Source organism: Parasteatoda tepidariorum, chromosome 12 (genome assembly GCF_982258835.1).
Source record: "Parasteatoda tepidariorum strain Cologne lab strain chromosome 12, Ptep-v5.0, whole genome shotgun sequence".
Taxonomy (NCBI): Eukaryota; Metazoa; Arthropoda; class Arachnida; order Araneae; family Theridiidae; genus Parasteatoda; species Parasteatoda tepidariorum.
Genome location: NC_141766.1, coordinates 41,535,004 through 41,558,881, shown reverse-complemented (window position 1 = coordinate 41,558,881; position 23,878 = coordinate 41,535,004). Strand labels below are relative to the sequence as shown.

Here is a 23,878-nt window from a genome sequence, read left to right as displayed (position 1 = left end):
ACATTCAATAATAATGAAGGTTTTAACAATTACTATAATGATCAAGCATAATTACGAAAATACCAGACTTCAATGAATGGCTGTTTAAACAATCAAATATATAGTTAAAGCATTATGATCTCGAAGGTGTTAATGAATGAAGGTTTCAACAATGATTATTATAATTTAAGCATAATTATAAAAATACATATTTCAATGAATTAAGGTTTAAACAATCAATCCTATAATAAATTATAAATATAAATTATAAATATAAAGATTTTATTGAATAACAACATTATTTCTCACAATATTTCAACAATATTTTTCATAATTTCAGCATATTTAAGAAAATAAAGATTTCAATAAATGCTGGTTTAAACATTCAATAATAATGAAGGTTTTAACAATTACTTAAATGATCAAGCATAATTACGAAAATACCAGACTTCAATGAATGGCTGTTTAAACAATCAAATATATATTTACAGCATTATTATGATCTCGAAGGTTTTAATGAATGAAGGTTTCAACAATCATTATTATAATTTAAGCATAATTATTAAAATACAGATTTCAATGAATTAAGGTTTAAATAATCACTAATATAATTTAAACAACAGATAATATATAAGTGCGTGGCCCAACCAGTTCCATTTCCATGTAAGATTCCTTTTCTATATTGCCTTTATTTTGCTTTATTTCAAAAGATTTTTCTTTGTTAATCATTTCTTTGTTGTTTATGCATTCAATTTTCAAATTATACAGGGCTATTCACAATTCCCTCCGGGGCTTCGAAGCCTTATAGTAGAAAAACGAAGACGAATGTGACAAAAAAGATCATATGAAATTATTCCGAAAGCATATAAGGTCTAATTTAAGCAGTTGCCGGTAGATGGCAGTAACATGTACCACTGAAGCCAGTTGTACTAAACATAAGGTTGTAGTAAACAGAGAGAATTATGAATAACCCTGCATATTTGCTACGACAATGATTAAAGAAAATTATTACTATGAACCTCGCGTGTGCCTCAGACTTAAGTTTATGACGATTTTTTTTATTTACAATAAATAATTTTTAAAAAAAATAAAAATTTCCTGTTGTATAACTAAATGTATCGAATGTACAGAGCGCAAAATAATAAAAACAGACAACAAACTTTGGATCTAATGATAGGATCATCACGTTCTAAGAATCTATCTTAATGATTCGAGGGAGTGACTTCAAATATGCTAATTAATTAGTGCGGATGATATTTTAAGTTACGAAATCAGAACCAAAAATATACTTTCTCTAAATAAACAAACAGTTTTTTCGACAGATTTGGATTTCTGACCCCCAAAATGCAGGGGGTAGCCGCAATCTGGGAATTATGGTCCCCATAGTTCGATCAGCAGATCTGAGAAATCATGTAATATATTATAAATTCGATTTCTCAGAAACTTTTCTACCGATTTCATTCAAATTTTGTATTTTGTCATGTAAAATTACATTCTTTAAAATGATATAAAAAAATTTATACCTTGCAATTCAAAATGTTTTCGACTATTATTAAATAAATTAATATAAAATAATAAATATTTACTTAAAATTATTTTTAATTATTTTTGGATAAACTAATTTTATTACAGCACGCAAAAAGCTTTCAATTCACTTAAAAGAATTTCGAGATATGGCAAAATACGCAAAAAGCAAAATTGACATTAAGGGGGCCAAACTTTGGACCGTTCTCCTGACCGAACTACGGGACCAAACTACCTGCCCAAAATACTTTGGGGGTCAAGGACCCGAATCCGACGAGAAAAAGGCATGTTTATTCAGAGAAAGCGCGCTCCTGTGCCTGATTTCGTTACTTAAAATATCGTCCGCACTAATTAATAAACATATTTGAAATCACACTCTCAAACCATTAAGATTAAGTCCTAGAATGTATAGACCCAATCATTATATCAAAAGTCATTCGAGGTGGTCCGTTTGTTTATTTATTTATATTGCGCGTGATAGCGCGTGGTTTATATTGAAAGTGGTAGCAAATATATGACTAAAAATTTGTTTTATTTATGAATATTATTTGTTTTCCTCATTCACTTGTCCACCACTACACATTCAATTCTCAAATATATATGATAAATTTATCTCAATTACTTTTATAAAAGGTTTTGGGTTCATGCTCACAACTGGCTCACTTTTTAAATAGTCTGCGCGGACTACTAATAAAAGACCGTGTGGCGTATTTCTGATGTAGGAGGTGATGCCTAAGAGCCTTCCCGAACAAGCGGTTTCACCGTTCCACCAAATGATTGGTAGCAAAGAAGTATCGGGTTCAAATCCTGCCATAACTGCGGATGTATCTTTGTGATGGTTTTCTCTATTGTTTATTAAATTGTACAACTGTTATTCAATTTCACTGCCTAACGACCGCCCTTCGTCGTAACTACACAAACCTGTGTATGTATGTGTAACAATATGTAAACAAATTTATTAGACTCCAGGTGTTATATGAGGAGTAAGTAAAGGTAGAATTATGCTTTGTAATCTTTAAGTGGTCGCGTGCATTTTTTTATTTCATTTTTGAGCCCCTGAAGGACCTTTGAATGCAATAGTGGTATAAAGTTGTTATAACCAAGAAAAATCTATAAGTGGTAGCCAAAGTTTCATCAGCTTCATCACCATCATCATATATATTTATATGAGTGCCTGAGTCCGTTTACGATCCTATTCCCATCCATCATGGAGATAGTGACATTGAGGTGAAACGGTTTAGTGACTGGAATGCAAACTGGAGACAACAACGTAACAAATTTAAAATATTTTCCAGATCGTTACAGATATGTGATAATAAATTCACACTTAATGCTAATAGTAGTAGTATTTGTAAAAGTAGTGGCTTATTTAGAGATGGAAAACAGTAAATTCTAGAACTGAAAAATGGGCTATTGGCGACGGTCTGGGGAACATCCCTGAGGATGATCCGAACACATGCCATCGCAATTTCGATCCTCTGCGGAGGAAATGGCTCTTCCACTTTGGTAGCCCAAAGACCTGAGCACACAGACGAGCACTTTACGGTGGAACAGTTTAACGAAGGCCGATACTGCACACCCTCGGTCCCTCCGCAGATTGATGAAAATTTGCTGTTGGGTCACCCAACCGCAAACTGACTCCTGCCAGTAATGCTTGACTTCGGCGATCTATTAGGAACCATCTTTAGATCAGTCCACTGCGAGACCTTAATACTAGTAACTAAACTCAGTGGCACAACAGCCCGTCGAGGGCCAAGGCCTACTGTGCCCATCTCAGTTTTCTTGACCTTGGGCTCTGGGGTGCAGGAGCACATGTTCCATTTAGGTGGTCAGCCGAACGCAAAACCTCCAGTGTTACGCTCCTAAGCATGCTTGGTACTCATTTATCGAATCACTGAAGGAATGAAAGGCTAAATCAACCTTGCCCGGCCCGAGGATCGAACCCAGGACCTGTGGCACGGGAGCGCGAGGCGCTACCACTTAGCCACCGGGCGGCCTTTATACTAGTAGTAATATATTTTTCTTTTTGATGCAACTTTAATACTTCGTGGTTTGGTGGTCTTGAATTTTCACTGATATATTTTACACATAATGGCGGCCACAAACGTATTAAATTATCAAAACGTGTCTTCTTTCATTACCACTATAAACTTTTTCTGAGCTGTGGTGGCTCAAAGGATAGAGCGCTCACATCCTAATGAGATGACCCGGATTTAAATTCCACCGATGGCTGGTCAATACAGTTCTGTACTCGGCTCATGACTACAGTGCTTACGTAAAATGCCCTCAGTGATAGACTGATAGTGGGTTAGAGTCCCCTAGCGGTCAGGCTAAGCGTGGGAGGTTTTCGTAGCTTCCCTCTCTATGCAACGCAAATGTGGTTTAGTTCCATCACAAAGTCCTCCACGAAGGCAAATTTCTCCCAATACTTGATCCAAGAGTTTCCTTGTCTTCTGGATCGGGTTCAAAATTACAACGTTACGGAGTTGAGCATGGGTCGTCGTAAACTCAAAACTGGGTCGTCTGTTCAACGACGGTTATAAAATATAAAATATTAACTTTTTCTAAGATTTCGGCGAACCTTGAATTCTCCATCAAAACCTAACTTCCATTTTTGAAACTCCTAATAACTTTTTATATAATGAAAACACAAACAAATAATTTTTCTGTTTGCTATTTTTATTGAAATAAATATAAATCTATAAAGTCTTAAAAATATTTTTAATAATTGACTAAAAAATATAAGCTATGATAAAGTATTTAAGTATGCCGAAATTGTTTCAAAGACGAAAGAAAAATCCTTCTTAGTTACTTTGTTTGCTCTTGAAGAAACAGAAACAATTTTTATTTCAATATGAACTATTACCAAACACGCATTCAGAATTTTTGAAAACTCCAGGGAATGCACTATTCGACAAAAAGTTTGCTCTTCTTTGAGTTTTTATTCACATGAGTAAGAATTGTGCAGAAGTCAGCTTAACAAGGAACCGTGAATAATAGTTAAGATGAAAGTAACTGTTCATAAATTCTCCTAAACGGTCAGTTAGTATTTTTCTTTTTTTTAGTGTTCCAGAAACAAAAAACAGGACACTAAACAGTTGAAAAACGGAAAGAATTCTGTAAGAATGTTATACATTCTTTCCGGAAATGTGCCAATTTGTTTTAGTTGACCTCTCGGGAACTTTTAAATTTCCATTTTCGAGGGACCACTTGAAAGTTTTTCAATGAAATCAAAACTACAATGAAGGTGCCGTAAAAGTGAGGAAAAAAACTGGTCAAGCTTCATTTTATTAATATTTAATTGACTATTTAACTTCCACCATGCATTAATATAAAGGAAGAACACCACAATAGAAGTTTGTAAAATAGAAGGATTTTTTTAAATGATTTTACAACGCTTGTGATAAATATTGTGATATTTTTTTATCTTATTGTACAGTGCACAAATTGAAAAACGAACCCCACTACATCCTAATGATCAAATCTTCACGTTCTGGGATTCAATTTTAATGGTTTAAGGGGGTGATCTACTCAAATCTGCTAAATAATCAGGCAGTTAAATAGTTTCAGAGAAATCGAATTTAAAAAATTCAAATTTTTTAAAATTCAATTTTTCGGGATTTCTGAACTGATTTCGCTCAAATTTTGTATTTTGTCATTTAAAATTGCAATTTTTAAAAAGGTGTAAAAATTGTATACTGTGTAAATCAAAATTTGTTTGACTGTTATTTAATAAAATAATAGAAAATAATAAATATTTACTAAAAGTTATATTTTGCATGGAATTATCTTTGGACGAATAAATTTTGTAATTGTGCTCAAAAATTTTTCTATTCGCTTCAAAAGTTCTCGAAATATATAGAAATATACAAAAAGTAAAATGGACATTAAGGGGTCCAAACATTGGATCACTCTCCTGACCAAACTATTTGGACCATATTTCCCAGATTGTGGCTACCCCTATATATCAGAAATCCGTATCCGTAAAATAAAAAGGTATGCTTATTTAGAGAAAGTGGGTTTTTGTGTCTAATTTCGTAACTTAAAACATCATCCGCACTAATTTTTTAGCATATCTGAGGTCACCCGCTTAAAGCCAGTAAGATTGAGTCCTAGAACGTGAAGATCCGATTATTAGATCGAAATTTATTTAGAATGGTCCATTTCCTATTCAGCACACTGTACACATTAAAAAAAATTCTATAAAAACTTTATAAGTTAGCACTCATATACATGCAATGCTAATAACCTATACAATGTTAATAATACAATGTTATTAATACTATACTCTCATACAATGTCAATAACCTGTTTTTTAAATTACCCATAAATTGCTGTAAATCACCCATATCTTTAAAATACCCATAACTTGATGAAAAGAGATTACCCAAATTTGATTTTCTTAAATTGAATAAATGTAGTTTTGGTTGTAGGTAGGATTTTTAAAAAAAAAATTTTTTTCCACAAAAGGACAGCGTTTTGAATTTAAAAAAAAAAAACATAAAGTTACATTTTTGTTGGTTACTCAAAACCATACCCTCCAACTTATGAGGATTTTGAAAATAATTCTTTCTAGTGGTAACGAACCAAAGTAGAAATTTTTAAAGCAAATGGATCTCTCACAAAACTTTTATCAGAACTTAAGAATCTAGCCATATGGCCTGCACTTTTATAAGTAATAGTGGACAAGTTACGCTAAAATTAATTTTTTTTAAATATTAAGACATTAATTTTGCTACCGTCAGAAAAGAAGATTTCTGAAACTACGGAAATTCCGTAGCAGTTGGAGGGTATGCTCAAAACCATTCAACAGATTTAAAAAAAAAACCAACGTGCAACGGAAACTTCGTATAATGTAAACAAAATTTGAAAGAAATCGGTCGAAAAATGTACTGGTTAGAAATATAGTAGGCAGGCCTGAAAGCGAGACGGAAAAGAGAAAAAACTGGTAGTCGAAAAATTTCAATAATAGATACTTTTCGGGAAGAGAAAACCTATTATTAACAATAAATAATTCATTACTATAATTTTTTCTCGGTTAAGAAGCAGTTCAATAAATGCATTCATCCGTTAAAAAAATTGGTAGTTACGGATATTTTATTATTCCCGATAAAAAGCTAAAAATGAAATTTATTTACTACCAGTTTTTATTCTTTTCCGTCTTGATATATATGAACTTTCAGCCCTGATAGTAGGTAAGCTTGCTGAATGACCAAGACGTACTTCATCTTCTCACAACTTTAATCCAGGGGAATTCCCCATACAACTGATGTACTACCGAATCAACTCATGCCTCACCTCATCATGGACTTATTATCTGATCCTAACTTAGAACTTTGAACTGTATATGACCTCTGGACTAAATGCCAAAACAGTATAGATGAATCGGTTAGAAGCGCTTCGCGCTTAACACCGAGATTCCACTCATATCAATCAATCAATCAACGATAGTAGGTAAGCGAAAGATAGTTTCGAATAAACTGCGTTTCAAGTTTTGTGGCTAATAATCCATATTAGCATATAAAATTTTGGAACAATCTATAATGCATCAACTTCTGGTCTATTAGATGCTTCTTTTCCATTATTTTCAGAAGTCTTAAGTGGTATCATTGCCTTTTTATCTTGTCAATTTACCCTTATGTGACGTCTGATATGCTTTTAGAGTAGCAGCTGAAATTTTGCGCAAACTCTTTGTCTGTTGGACCTACATTTCTTTCTAATCATTCCAATTCTACTATTTATATTGTAAGTATCATTAATTCTTTTTCTTATATAATTTAGATAAATTATTTCAATAAAATATAGTTCGGTCACCAAGAGTTCGCACTTGGCTCCACCTTCTCGGATGAAGAGTTCATTTCAGCGAGGGAGTAAGAGGAAAAACGTCTCCGCGCTTGAAATTAAGACAACTCTCAATGCGCGCCAAACGCAAACAGTGAATTCTTTTTCAGTTACTACACCTTATCATCTGCTATTATACCTTTCGTTACTCTAGCTAATTAAATAAATTTTAAATTTAAAAACTGCTGATGCCAGCAAAATGTCTCAAAAAGGACAAAGTATTCACTCAAAAGAGAGAAATATCAAATTTATGAAATATTTAATGCTAAAATAATGCACATAAAGATTGTGAAATAAATATTTTTGTCATACAATCGCTAAATAGCAACCTTGTTCGGGATTGTTCACATCCTTCTCCCAAACAAAAGTGAAATCGTACCGCCGGATACCACGTGATGAAGGCGTAGCCAAGTGCCAACTCCTGGTGAATGAACTATAGTTAAAATGATGGTATTTTAGTAAAATGTTTTGAAAGGAGTGAGCAAACCCATTAATCCACTAAGCGTACAAGTTAACTTGTCCATACATGCTACAGCGCGTCCTACGTTGCACGCTGCACTTGACATGTTATGCTGTAACTTTTTCCTTTTTACGAAAATAAATTTAATATTTTGGTACAATAATTTTAAAAGGATAAACTATCGTAAAATGTAATTTTTTTCTTACATAATTTAAACTTCTTACGAATTATTTCTGTAAGATGGTTAAAATGACAGTATTTTAATAAAATACTTTGTTAGGAGTAAGCATATCCAATAATCCACTGAGCGTACAGGTTAACTTGTTCATGCACGTCACTGCACAAAATATGTTAAATACATCGTTAAGTGCTGCATCTAACCTACTTTACTGTATAATTTAGGTTTTTACAAAAATCAATTCACTATTTTAGTACAATATTCTTAAAAGGTTTAACTATCCTATAATGATTCTTTTTTCAATTTTTGAAAATTTTACTGTGTTTGTTAACCCTTTCGCGCCGACTGACACAAATACGTGCCAGCATAAAACCGTATCAATCAGGGTAGAAAGATAAAACTGGTAATCAAAGTATTTCTTTAGCAGTTTATTTGTGGGCGGGGTTATAATTGTTTGATATATTTAATTCACCATTACTTTGTTCAAAATAAAACTATTTAGTTGTACTTTGAATTAACATTGATTATATATATGATTAAACTAACAATAATTAAAGTAAAAGCAAAGTCTGTCAAATTAGCAACGACTACATTTAAGTCACCATTTTTTATTTAATTACAACTTGATTCTGATTTTGTAGGAATGCTTTTCTGAATCACCCGTCCCCAAGTCGTTAATAATATTTCTCAAACAACAGATGGCGCTCTGCGCAGTAATGTAAAAGTTGTGTTATTCAGAATCTTCTCTGACACAGTAGAATTAACATCATTCCCTAACGTTATTGAATATATTTCCTGTTAAAGGCGTTTTGTAATGAATTGAACTCCGAGATCATCATATTTAATAGTGCTATCCCCCTTAGCAAGGGTATGCATTTAGATCGGAAATCTTCCGAGCATTTCATTTTAATTATAAATTGAAAGAAACAGGTGAGAAAGTTTGCCTGTTTCAACATTTAACCCTTTCGTGCCGACTGTCACAAATACGTGCCAGCATAAAACCATGTCAATCAGGGTAAAAAGATAAAACTGGTAACCAAAGTAATTCTTTAGCAGTTTATTTGTGGGCGGGGTTATAATTGTTTGATTTATTTAATTCACCATTACTTTAGTTCAAAATAAAATTATTTAGTTATACTTTGAACTAACATTGATTATATATATGATTAAACTAACAATAATTAAACTAACAATAATTCAGGTAAAATCAAAGTAAGTCGGTCAAATTAGCAACGCCTACATTTAAGCTACCGTTTTTTATTTATTTACATCCTGATTCTAATTTTGTACGAATGCTTTTATGAATCACCCGTCCCCAAGGGGTTAACACTCTAAGCTCCCCTCTGATGGGACATCAAAAGAGAGTTTTCCACTTTTACTCCTTAAATTTTTAGTTCAGCAAACAACGAATTAACCATAACTCATCAATTGAAAAAGAGTAACTATAAATGTCTCATTTCATTAACATTGCACGTTAATTAATATTTTGCAAGCATCATTAAAGTACAGAAAAGACAAACAAAACATTTTATGAAACTTCCCAATGATTAATTAAATAAAATTTCTAAAGAAATAGCTAAATCTTAAAAATTTACTTTGCATTTCAATAAAGATTGGAAGACATGACGACTCTAAACTGCAATTTTCATTTAAATATCCCTCAGAATAAAGTTTTTAAAATCACGGAAAATTTTATACAATATAATTCTCTAAAGATTTATAAATTCCTCCGCGCTTATGTCTTTGGAAAACATTCTTAACAATTTATATCCAAAAATTTCTTCATAAGCTTTAAAATAAGAAACCAAAAGTAAGAGGTTCAGGATAACACGACTTATTCTACCCTTTAATTAAGTCTCAAGAGAGTTTAGATTTTCAACTTTTTAAACTGAAGCAATTTTGGAAGATTAAAAGCTTTTAAATTCTTTTCTAATCACCCCCAGACATTACTTTTAAACTCAATTTAAAGAGAATACTTGGAACTTGTTTAAAACATTTCGTAATTTAAACAAAATGTATTCAATGTAATTTTTAAATCGATCTAATAGGGCTTGAAATAAAACAATAAGCACTTATTTCAAATACCTGCCTTTAATCAAATACGTTCTAAATAAAATCATTAATTTAATTGATTTTTAAACTATTTCCATATTAATTGTCTTCTTTAAGTCGTACACTTTTAAATCGAGTAAATCAAAAACTAAATCATACATTTTGAAACTAGTTACAAAACTATTGTTTGAATGGTTAATTTTTTTTTCTTCGAAATTCTTAAAATGGGGAAACACTTTTTTAAAAGTTTAAATCCCTTTTGTTTTAACCTTTCCCTCCTGGATCAGAATAAGCATAACATTTATTATCGTTTGATTGCCACGAAAAAAGTAAATATAAATCTAAAAAATCCGTGAACATCCTAAACCGTGTGGTTCTTCACTTGAAATTTGCCATAGGGCAACTAGCACTGTTGACATAGTTAAAAATACAAAATGCAGTATTTTAATGTAATTTTTGAAATCCTTTAAACAATGTGGTTACTTTTTTTTTGTCGTATGCCTGTTTAGGCAGTGGGGGTGCGATTGTTCCTGTTCTTCAGTGGCACCATCTATGGCCAGGATTTCGACTTTTGCCACGCCATTCACACAACCACAACCCGTTTATAGGGTGGGTCACATTCACACACAAAGAAGAAAGGACATAGAACACACAGAGAGAGAAAGAAGCATCCATGCTTTGCCCGAGATTCGAACCCAGGACCTTTCTAATGCAAGGACAGTTCCCTGCCCCCTGCACAGGCCGGTCGGCAATGTGGTTACTTATTATTGAAGTATAAACTTTTTTAATTTTACCGTGGTGACTGTCGATGTCCCTCAGAGGCAATATCGGCGGGCAAAGGGTTAATAGTCTACCACTATAGAATAATAATTTCAATATTCTATCTGAAACTGAAGTTAAGAATCAGTGTTTTTTTAATGTTGAAGTAGTTTATAGCAAACAGATATATTCTCTTCAGTATAATTTTACATATACTACCACTTTTACCTCGAAGGTGTTTAGACCATTTTTTAACCCTTTCGCACCGACTGTCACAAATACGTGCCAGCATAAAACCGTATCAATCAGGGTAAAAGATAAAACTAGTAATCAAAGTATTTCTTTAGCAGTTTATTTGTGGGCGGAGTTATAATTGTTTGATTTATTTAATTCACCATTACTTTGTTCAAAATAAAACTATTTAGTTATACTTTGAATTAATATTGATTATATATATAATTAAACTAACAATAATTAAAGTAAAAGCAAAGTAAGTCTGTCAAATTAGCAACGACTACATTTAAGTTTCCGTTTTTTATTTAATTACAACTTGATTCTGATTTTGTACGAATGCTTTTCTGAATCACCCGTCCCCAAGGGGTTAATGACTGATCATAAAAGTGGTATTTTTTAGAAAATTCCCCCATGCTTTGATTATTACTTTACTACCAATCCGTAATATTTTTCGCAACGAAAATACAGGGCTGCCAGCTTTTTACATTTCGTGAAAAAATCTCTTTTAGTGGTAGCTAAGTTTATGTTTTTGTGTGCGTGTTTTTTTGTTCTGTAAATTTGATTTAAACTTATTTTAATATCACTACATGTAAATGATTTAAAAATTAATATGAAACGGCACATTGTTCCAGTTTTTTCTATGATAATAGTCTCAGTTGCCAGTTAGCACATCTCAGATGAAGAAGTTGGGTGACTGCTGCCACGGGCAGGTACTTCAGCAAAGCTCCTATCAAGTCAAGTCCAACTTTTTCGTATTTATTTATTTAATAAAGGTTGATTTGAGATTTGTCCTTGATGGGTTAAAATTAAATAGAGATGAAAATTTAAAATTTTTTAACCAAAAAACTATATTTCTGAAAAATATATGTAATCATTGAGAAACAAGCTTTTTTCGTATTTTATATTTCTGTTTCTTATATTTTTGTAAAAATATAATCCCGTCAATCTAACAGATGTTTTTTTAAGTGTTTTTTTGTAATTAAAAAATACCAATATATATATTTTTGCTTGAAACTAAAGCGTCAGAAAAAAAATATAAAAGAAACATCGGTTTCCCACCTGCGTCAAAGGGTTAACTGCTTATGATTAAATGAAGACAAAAATGTATAACTTTTGTACCAAGACTAATACGCATATTTAAAAAAACTCTATTTCGAAAAAGTATATAGAATTATCAAGAAAATATATAGATATACCAAGATGGAAAATTTTGGTTATTTTTTAAATTTATGTGCTAAATTTTAAAAAAGGCCCTATAGAAAGATCTGCAGATAAAGTATTAAAAGACTTAATTTTCAGACAAAACATATTTTCTAGTGCAATCAATATTTTGATAATGATTGTGATTAACAACTAATCTCTTTGAAGATGTCCTAACAAAATGTTGTAATTCTCATTTAATGCCAGAAGTCACAATAAGGCCTTGAATTGCAAACAGGTTTAATTAGATTGTCCTTACGCTTGATTAAAAAGTAATTTAAAAGTGAGTATTTAATGTGAACAAAATTTAACAAAGCATGAATATTTTTAATGGTATAATAATCATTCATAGCACAATAACTTTTGACAATCAGGAGTTTATACTCTTATCTTGAAGTAAGAAGCCTAATCACCGTTAAGCCGCAGGCAACAGTTTATGTAAAATAGAAATTTTAATAGAGTATACTAAATTATTTATGAAATTCTTAAATCAGTCATAAATAAATAAGTGAAAAAATAAGTAAATAAATAAATAAATTGAAATTAAGTATTTTTATTAACTTTTTATAAATTATTATTTTTAGAACATCAAAACTAGCCGATGATATTGTTTATTTACAGTTGTATAATATGCCAAACTGTAAAATATATTTCCTGTTTTTAAAATGAATCATTACATTTTTCCATCACCACAAAGATTTGGAAACTTATGGGTGATTCTCACGAAATATTCACTGTCCCTTGCTCCAAGATCTAATACTATAATACTGAAAGAACGTTTTTTTTAAAAATTTAATAAATAGCATTGCTGTTAGCCTTTTAAAATGACTTTGCACTAGCATTGACTGTTTTGTATACTTGAAAAATTTAATTAAATATCAAAATCTCATTTTCCTGGCATGTCACAAACAATATTTCCAATAATAACTAGCTTCAAAACTTCCCATACATTTTTCAAAATCTAAAATGTAAGCCAAAGTGTTAAATTAAAGTAAAGTTAAATGCTATAAAATAGCAAATTTGTCATTATCCTGGCTGTCATTTTTCTGGCTTATGAATGAAAGGACATTGACATGTTACCAGAAAACTTTTTAAACAGTATATTGTAAAGGGGGAAAGCAAATAGTAACCTAATACCAAGTTTATGTATGATTTTACTATGCTTGGATGTAATCTAAGTTATTTATTTATTTAATGATTGATGATTATACACAATTTTATTCTGTACATATCAGCAACAAAAAAATTTTGATTATTTCTACAGTGGATAAAAATAATTAATTTAAGCAATTTATGGTCCACCTAACATAAAGGCTTAAGTTGAGTTACTTACTAATGACTGTTTTTTAAACTTCTAAGCTAATAAGCCATTTTCCTGGCATTCAAGTTTTGGTGAATTTCTATTTTATTTTTTTTCCGAGTAAATGTCAATAAACTACACTGCTTTCTGTAAGATATTAATAAATGTAACTAAAGAAGTATACAAAAAAAATTTTAGATTATTTTGAAGACTTTTAATTTGAAGAAATATTTTGGTCCAAATTGTCATGTTTAAAAAGATTCACCCATATAGTAGTCCGTTGCATGCTGGATGAATATTACCTAAACAGGTCTGCCAACTACAACCCTTTTTGTAAAATATTATATAGAGTGTTAGACAATTAATAACCAAAGCTTTTATAGTTTGGTAAGTTTGCCAACACTTTAAAATAATCACCATGATAGAGCTGAAACAAATTGTAATACTAGCTGTCTATATTAGCAGGGGTGTTTGTACCCCGGTAAAAGAGAAAAAACTGATAATAAAGCCAGTCCATATCGACTTTGTTTACTGAAGAAAGCAAACATCCCTGTCTATGTCAAAACTTATAAAGCGTGTTTAACATATATTTTAAAGTAATATTAATTCTCATTTTTTCCGGCCCAGTTAAGACTTTTATTTATTCCCTTTCTTTTTTAATAGCATAAATCTGGCATTTACATTAAAATATATGCTTACATACCTTGTCCTGAATATACTATACCGCGTTATTTTCTCCCTGATGGCCATTTTTTTTTTAAATTACAAGTTGTGTAAATTAATTAATGAGACTCAATTTCTAAATATTTTTTATTTGTATAGAATTATAATTGAAGATTGTCTTGCTCGAAACAATTTTTTTTTTAAATCATACAGCGTCGGTGGCGATTCTTCCACGCCTAATAGCAATGCTCAAACCCGTAAACTGAAACAACCTTTATCTGGTTGATTACAGCCTCTAGTCTTGAAAAACACTTAAGAGATAAACATTGATTAATTGCCAGTGTTTCCCAAAGTGTGGTACGCGTACCCCCAGGGGTACGGGAACAGTTTAGAGGGAGTACGCGTTATATTGCGAAATATCTTGCAACAGACAAAAATTTCACAAAATTTTATTTAAAAACAAAGCTAGCCATGAAAATTTACGATTACGTATTTTTCTAGTGGCTATTTTTCGCAGAGTTAACAGTTAATAATTAGTGGTGTCAACAGCCACTTGTGATTTTTAACTTTTGTGCAATTTTCTTCTAGTAAAAAATACATTAATTTTTTTTATTAGTGTCACACAGAGTTACGAAAAATTTAGAAAGGGTAATCTAAAAGTTATAAGTTTGGGAAACACTGTCGTAAGCTAATATTGCTTAAAGGTGGCTAACACTTCTTATGGCTTTGAAAACACTTAACGTCCATGCAGAAAAAAGTCATGAGGACTCAATTCGGGTAAGTATAAAGGTTAAAGAAGCATAAGAATGTGCTTTGGTTGAAAACAAATTTATTGACATTGCAGTGTGAAAAGACGCTTTGTCCTTTTTGTTTGGTCCCACAGGCATGATCTTTTTTTATAGTTCCAATACAATTCTCTTTTCGAAATCTGATGAACAGTTGTGTAATACAAATTCAACTTTTCTCCGATCATTCTGAACGTCAATAAACAATCGGAAAACTCAAGATCTCGAATTTTATCAACATTTCCATCTGTTCTTGCAACTGAATTCCTTTTCGCTGATTTCTAATGACTCCTCTTTCAATATTCTCTTCCTTCTGAAAATAACTTAAAATACGAAAAACCTAGGCTATTGACAAAACACTGTCTCCTTAGACCTGCTGGAGTTTTGAAACATTTTTAGTTGCCCAAGTCTCCATAGTAATGTCATTCATTTTTAAAACGCATCACAAAAACTGATTTCGCAAGAAGAATGACTTCATCAACCACATTAAGATGAGTTTTTGAAGCTCTTTCACCAAAGAAAATAAAAAAGCCACAGTTTAAATGCTTTACACTTTAAGCAAAGCTACAGTTTCAAACTGCAGATGCAATCTGGAATTATCTGGACTTTAAAACAAACAAATAACTAAAATATTTGAAAATTTTTAAAACTTATTAAAAATTCGCCAATTTGGCAACATTTTTCCATCTAGATGAAAATTATCAAAATCCATGCCTTATTCCCAATTTTTGCCAATTTTTATGAGCCCAGATAATGCAGCATTGGAGTAAGTTTTCAATTATTAAAAAATTAGACCACAAACACTTTTCATTTTCTCAAATCTGTGGCTTATCTCCATATTGACGTTTTGTGCCATTTTCAGAATATGTGTAGAGGGCACTGGTTAAAGATTAACTTAACTTGGTCATGAGTAACTGTTACAAATTCACATCAGTAGTCAAAATAACACATTGTTCGAAAAAATCATCATTTCATGCGATTACAGAGCCTACGAAATACAGACTTAATCTTCCGAGTTCATACTGTTACTGAAAATGTGTGAGTAGTTCACCTACAACATCTAAAAATTTGGGTATTCTGCGTCCCCAATCTCATTGAATAATTTACACAAATCGTATTTTGAAAAAACCCGTATCCCATGAATTCTCGTATAATAATTCGAAATTTAATTTTACCCAAAAGTTTTCTCTTAATAGAAGTCTCATAATTTAATTTTATTTGTCACTTTAAAATAATAATCAAATATAAATTGTATTAAAAGTTCGTTTAGATGTTGTAGTTCACCTACAACATCTAAAAATTTGGGTATTCTACATCCCCAATCTCATTAAATAATTTACACATATCGTATCTTGAAAAAACCCGTATGCCATGAATTCTCGTGTAATAATTCGAAATTTAATTTTACCCAAAAGTTTTCTCTTAATAGAAGTCTCATAATTTAATTTTATTTGTTACTTTAAAATAATAATCAAATATAAATTGTATTAAAAACATAAATATAAGAAATGCATACATCCAATCGAATTAATTTTTGACTAAAATTATTCCTTTTTTTGATGCTTGGATAAAGGTAGAACTTTAATAATTAGTTCCGTTACAATCTTTAGAATAGACATGCTAAATTAATTTAATTTCAAATTACAGCATCAGTTTCCAATGTATTCTTCAATATAATTTACTCATTCAAAGATGACGTTAATTATTCAAACTTTAAATCGATTCTAACTCAATTGAGAATCTACCAGACACTTGGAATATAGAGAAAGATACTAGAATACAATAAAGGAAAATAATCAAGAAATTATTTAAACATCTGAGAGATTCATTCCTCATAAAAGAAACTGTCTCGTCTGTGCTACAAACAGATTCTATTATAGGAGCATATTAGATTAATAGTTGATACAAAATCTTTTCTGAATGAGCTTAAATATTTGCATTGCCAAATACAACTTTCTAACTATAGTTTAGTCATAAAAAATTACTTCAGTTTATTCAGGTATTTGATTATCTGTATAAAAAAATTATTTCTTAGAAGCATTAATTACGTTTGATAAATTCTTAAAAAAATTTTTACAGGAGTCAATGTCCAAAAATTTATAAAAATAGAAATTTTTTACGATGGTTTTGTTTTTCTTAATTTTCTCCATTTTTTTCTCATTTTGTATTTAACTATTATGCTATATATATATATATATATATATATATATATATATATATATATATATATATATATATATATAATGTATATATGGACCGTTTTTATAAATTTACTAAGAAAACTTACTAATCATTACTATATATTGCATTTTTTTCATTCAAGCTTGAAAAGTTATCTTCGTTTTGAATGATAGATTAGCTAACTTTGATGTGTAGTTTTCTAATAATAATTTCTTTTTTGTTAATTTTTTTCCACATTAACCCAATTTCATATAAATTGGGCACGCATTGAAACTTATTATTTAATTTGTTGTTGCTTATAAAGGAAGCAAATAAAATCAAACTGGAACTAATATTAACCAAAAAATAGAATCTTGAGAAAATTATCTCAATTTTTCACAATGATAAATGTTAAAGTCAAATAATACAGAAATTTCAACTTCGCCAATTTTAGTGAGAGATTTTTCTTGAATATTAAAAATGGTTGCAAATGTTACTCTTTGCTATTTCAATTTTTATATAATTAAATAGATTTATAACAATTTTTTCACCAAATAATTGAAACAAATGTTTAAGACCTGGTAATAAGTGATGAAGTTATTAAGTTATAACAAAATTAAACACACTTTTCTAGTCTCAATCAATTGTTATTACACTAGCACTTTTAATATTGAAGGATTCTACTGATTTCTGCTTTGGTAAGTATGTAAACATTGTATCAGGGTTCCATCAGATTTTAAAAAAATTTCAATAGTGGTATTAGAAATAAGATGAAGTTCGATCATTTAATAAAGTTGTTATCACTATTGCATGTTATTTCATAAAGAAAATGCAACAGAGAATGTACGTTTTGAGGCCTGATGTCTTAAAAAATGAAATTTTGAGAATATCCGAGAATGAACATTTTGAGGTCCTCCCAAGCCTCAAAAAGCCAAAGAAGTATCTTAAAAAAAGGGAAATTCCAGCTAGCTTTAACGTAATTATCTCCAAGAGACTCTGTTAAAATTGACATATCCACAGTAGGCCCTCTGAATCAGTAGTTAGCTTAAATTCAATGTTGATTAATTTAAAAAAGAATCAATTTTACCAGTAACATTAGAAAGACGGAATATTACTGTAAACCTAGAAAATCTGAAAGGGCCAGTCTAGCCCTTCCCAGATTGTTTGGGTGTAGATCAATTCGACATCTAAAATCGTAAAATATAATCATAATTAATTTTTAAAAATATATTATAGACGATCATCGAAATTTTGTGGTATTTTGTTTGATTTGATTAATGAAAATATTTGATAAAACGGACACTGCCTTTGCAATTATACTTATACATTAGTTTCTTAAATATAATTAAGTTTCCAAACTCCTGTTCCGGCAAAAAAATTGAAAAAAATTTTTTTAACAAACAGCTCATTAGCAACTACGGTTACTAACTTATTTATTTAATTCTTTATAAATGATTTTTTTAATTACTGTTTCATTTACACTTTAATACAAAAAGGAAATAATCAGTTAAATACTGATTTAATTTTTAAGTACAATTGCATTCCTAATTTTAATTAACCTACGACAACAAATGTTTCAAATTGCTAGTACTTTCAGTTCAGTAGATCTGCAAGATGGAGAACATTAATATATTTTATTTTTGAAATGTCTGTATGCAGCAGACCCAATTTTTAGTTTACGACTACTACTGTTCAACTCCATAACCTTGCAATTTTGAACAAAATCCAGAAGACAAGGGAACTCCTGGATCAAGTATTGAAAGAAATTTGCTTTCGTGGAGGACTTTTTGGTGGAACTAACCCTTATTTGCGTTGCATGAAGTGGAAAATCACGAAAACCACCCACGGCTAGCCTGATGGCAAGGGAACTCTCACCCCTGATTCATCTACCACTGAGGATATTTTTACGTTAGCACTGCGGTCTGTGCGAGCTGGGTTCATAAATATATTTTAAAAGTGTTGCCATTTTAAATTAACTTTCTTGTGCTAAGCAAACTAACTAGGAAATATTTTCAGGTTGCGTAGGCTACCAAAGTCGCCTTATTTTAATAAATTCAGCTTTTTTTTCATACAGAACATTAAAAAAAACTCAACAACACTTGTTCTAAATAGTTAAACAAATAAAGCAGTGGAATTTCATTTTGTTTGACAGCTTAAAATTCTGAAGAACTAAAAAAACCTTGAGTATTAAGATCCTTCAAGTGCATAAATTTAGCTTAGGTAGCAATAAAACATTTCTTCTTCAGTTTTATGAAAGCTCACTGATTGTACTTTGTAACAACGGGACAACTAACTATATAAAGAAAAAAGATTTCTTGATTTTTCACCACAGCGGGAAATGATGAACAAAAACACTGTTTCTTCAAACTTACATACAGCTATTAAAAGTAGAATAATGATTTAAAGAAAAGGGAACATCTCAAAATTGCAATTTGTAATCAAATTGAAAGCCATCTTACAAAGAGGAAAAATGGGGATGGTCAGTTTGTCCTTCAAGAACTCTCTGGAGGAAATACTAATATTCAAGGATATTTTTATTAAGTGGCATATCCTTCAAATCTTACGAGTCATTGAATGTGGGGGAGGGTTGTAAAAACTACGTAATATATTTCATTCATCAATTCTTTGTAGGGGAAAATAATCATTAAATGTTTTTGTCTTATTTTGTTGTACGCGTACCAAACTGCCTTTCATTCACTATAAAGAATCATTGCACTGCAATTCTTGTAAAAGAGGAAAATTTTGTTTTTCAAATACATATATTCAGATAGGAAACTTACTTTTTGTAATCAACATCGGCAGGAAGTCTTGGAGAGGGCAGAGTCATTCTGATTTCATTGTTATCGTTGTAATATAATTAATATCTTTTCATTTTTATTGTATACCAGGTAATGGGTATTTAACCTTGGCTGAGACATTGACGACATTTGGAATTTGTTTTTATGGGGATATTGATTAAAATACCTGACAAAATGTCCTTATGAATGTAATCTGAATTGGTAGTTTAAGGACATATAATGGCGTCTAGTCTTTGTTTATTCTAACTTCGGATAATAATAACACTTTTTGAGAACGGATATGAAATGAATCACTAACTAGTTAGGGAGATAGTTAGGATAGGAAATTAAAATAATAACCTACCGGAAACGCTTTCTCTGTTTTAACAAGCAAGAAGAAAGAAAAGAAAGTTTAATGGTTAAAAAATACAGGAAATATGATTCTTAAAGATTAGTTTTAAGTGCTTTTCAAACGGTGTTTTTGGATATATCCTTACCTTTTAGTTTAATTTATGCGTTTCTAAACTTAATTAATCAACAAAAAAAATAAATTATAAAATGAAATTGCTACACCTTAAAATATACTGACATCAATAATAGAAGAAAATAACACTTTTTTTAGAACGGATAGGAAATATATCACCATCTAATTAAGAAAATAGTTAAGATATAAAAAAGATATTTTCTTACCAGAAATGCTTTATTTGTTTAAGCAAACGAAAAGAAAGAAAAGAAAGTTTAATGGTAAAGAAATAGAGGAAATATGATTCTTAAAAGAATAATTTAAAGCGCGTTTGAAGCGTTGAAACTGGAAATATATCTTTATCTTCTAGTCTATTTTCTTGGTTTTCAAACTTAATAAATCAATAAAAACTATTTTATGAAATGATATTGCTGCGTTTAAAACATTCTGTCATCGGGCTAACCGCCTGTGTTTTCTTTCTTGTAACTCAAATAGGGATTAGCTTCATCAAAAGCTCCCCACGAACATGATTTTCAGGGGATAGAGTGCTCGCCTTCCAATGAATTGAATCATAGGTTTCGAATCATAGTCGATACGAATTACACATCCGGCTTGCACCGACCAGAGTGCTGACGTGAAATATCCTCAGTGGTAGATGGATCATGGGTCAGAGTCCCCTGGACGTGAGGCTAACCGTGGGAGGTTCTCGTGGTCTTCCTCTCCATGTAAAGCAAATGCGGGTTAGCTCCATCAAAAAGTCCTCCACGAAGGCAAACTTCTCCCAATACTCGATCCAGGAGTTTCCTTGTCTTCTGGATTTAGTTCAAAATTACAAGGCTACGGAGTTGAAGTTTAGTAATCGCAAACCCATAAAATTGGGATGGCTGTTCAACGACGGTTATAAAATGAAATAAAATACTTGATCCATTCATGCATTTTTATGTCAAAAATTATACATAGGTTGGGTCAAAAATTATAAGGCTATGAAGTCATAAATCCGATAGAGATGTATGGTTTCAACAATAAACAACATGAAATCCGATACGGAACAATATGATTTTAAGACAACTGGACTGGTAGCCATAAATCCGGTATGGATTAAATGTTCAAGGCTAATTTTATTTCAGTCAAAATGTTTCTAGTGGTAGGCGAAATAGTGATTAAAATCTCTTTGTCATAGGGCTAACAGTGTAAAATTTTAATGATTTTGGTTGCGTAAATTTTAATACCAATTTAAACATTTTGAAGAAGTTGCCAACTATGTTTGTACTTGAAATAGGTATTTATGCAGTAATTTCCTGGTGAACAAACTACCTGAGTTCATATGTCTACAGTTAAATCAAAATACAGTTACATCAAAATACAGTTAAATCAGTGACAAGTAATTGTTATATTCAAATCATTTACTAATACTGAGTGTTTAGCTATTAAATTCTCTGCTTTATTAAACATAGAAATAAGTAAATTTTGTAGTCTCTATATCAGAAATGTTATTTCTAGTTTCATAGTGCATTTGTTTAATTTAAACTTGATTAATTTTAATACTTGTTCATTTACATACTATTAAAGAATACAAATTGACTAAACAAATAAATTTACTCAAATTTATTCAAAAACATTACCAGTTTCTATTTTTTACTATTAAATCATAAGTTTCATTTTATTTACGAAATATAATAATATATACGCTTTTCAAAAACATTTTATTCAATAAAAAAATAATTCACTTTTGTTTTCTTTTGTTTTTTCTATGCTTGAAAGAGCTACAAACATTTATCCAACGCACTCAATATAAGCGAATTACTTTTGTTCAAATTAAAAAAAAAATTTAATAAGTCATTGTTAGCAAAATAAAGGATATCTGAATTAGAGAAAAAAATAAACAGATAAGAAGAATTCAAATTGAAAGAAAGAAAAAAAATAAGGAAAGTAATGTTAAATCCAAATAGACAAAAAATTAAATTATCTGAAGACATTTAAACTATTGAAAGTCAAGGGTAAATAAAATACGCATACATAGAATGCATTAAGCGAAAGTTGTTTACTTTAAAAACAATGCTGTAAGCGGTTATTTCACATTAGTTTTTATTTCACAATCGAAAGATATACATTGATAAAAACGTAACGTAAACATGTTAAATCATGCAAAATAAAGTTTTTAATGAACTTTTTATAGAGTTCACTGATCGGAAATAGTTTATTCAAAAATTTTAGTTCTTCAGTTCACTAGTAAATAAAATATTAGGGAACAAAAAGCAATTTGATTTCCACGCTTGAATTCTTTGAATAAAACTCATTCATTTAATTTGTATTTATTTGTAAGGGATATATTAGATAAAGTAATTATTACATTCATATAATAATTCAAATCATACGTAAAAATTAGTTCAGTTATATAAGCAAAAGATTTATGATATGATTATGAGACTTGATCCCCATTCCTACAGACAAAATTTTTTGTTTTAAGCTATCAGGAAGCGAATGGATCTTTTATTGCCCCCCAGCTCAAAACTTCAATTACAATTTGAGCATTCTAGCTAAGCAGAAAGTGGCCAAACCTTTGATCATTGATAAATTCTTTTGGTTAAAATATAGTATAATAGATGAACCTAAAATTTTCAACAGACGCAGAGATAAAGTTGAGATTTAAGTTGTCTACCCATTTGAAAAAGTATCGAAATATTAATCGACGATATATTCTGCTTGTTGCGTACAGTGCGCCAACAAACCGACCACTCTGAATAACTTTTGATCTAATAATCGGATCTTCACGTTCTAGAACTCTTTAATGGCTTGAGGGGGTGACCTCAAATATGATAATTAATAAGTACAGACGATAATTTTCAAGCTACGAAATCAAACACGAAAACATGCTTTCTCTGAATAAACTTACCTTTTTTTGACTGGTTTGGATTTCGGACCCCCAAAATATAGGGGATAGCAGCAATCTGGGAAATATGGTCTCAATAGTTTCCGATTTTTCTCAAAATAGCGCTCCAAAGTTTGGATCCCTTAAAGCTAATTTTCCTTTTTGCGTATTTCGCTATGTCTCGAAAACTTTTTAAGCAAATTAAAAAAAATTTGCACGAAATTATAAAATTCGTTTTTCCAAAGATAATTCCGTGCAAAAATTTGTAAACATTTATTATTTTTCAGTATTTGATTTAATGGTCGAAGAAATTTTGATTTGTAAGGTATACAAAAAAGTCAGAAATTTAAAATTCAATTTCTCAGGAACTTTTCGACCGATTTTTCGAAACTTTTTTATTTTGTCGCGTAGAATATTTTGTCATGTCATTTTGTATTCTTTAAACTGATGTATATAATAGTGTAAATTACAATCAAAATTCTTTCGACTCTTATAAATAAAATAAAAAGTAATAAATATGTACCAAAACACATATAATTCGCATAGTATTATCTCTGTACAAACGATTTTTATAATTGCGTGCAAAAATTTTTTAATTCGCTTAAAAAGTTTTCGAGGTATAGCGAAATACGCA

At 30.4% G+C, this 23,878-nt stretch overlaps 1 protein-coding gene across 1 annotated transcript in view; it reads right to left on the bottom strand.

Annotated features, from left to right (window-relative positions):
- LOC107449679 (inactive pancreatic lipase-related protein 1) overlaps nt 1-23,878 on the bottom strand; it is a 126,348-nt gene that overhangs the window by 70,141 nt on the left and 32,329 nt on the right. The window lies entirely within an intron of this gene.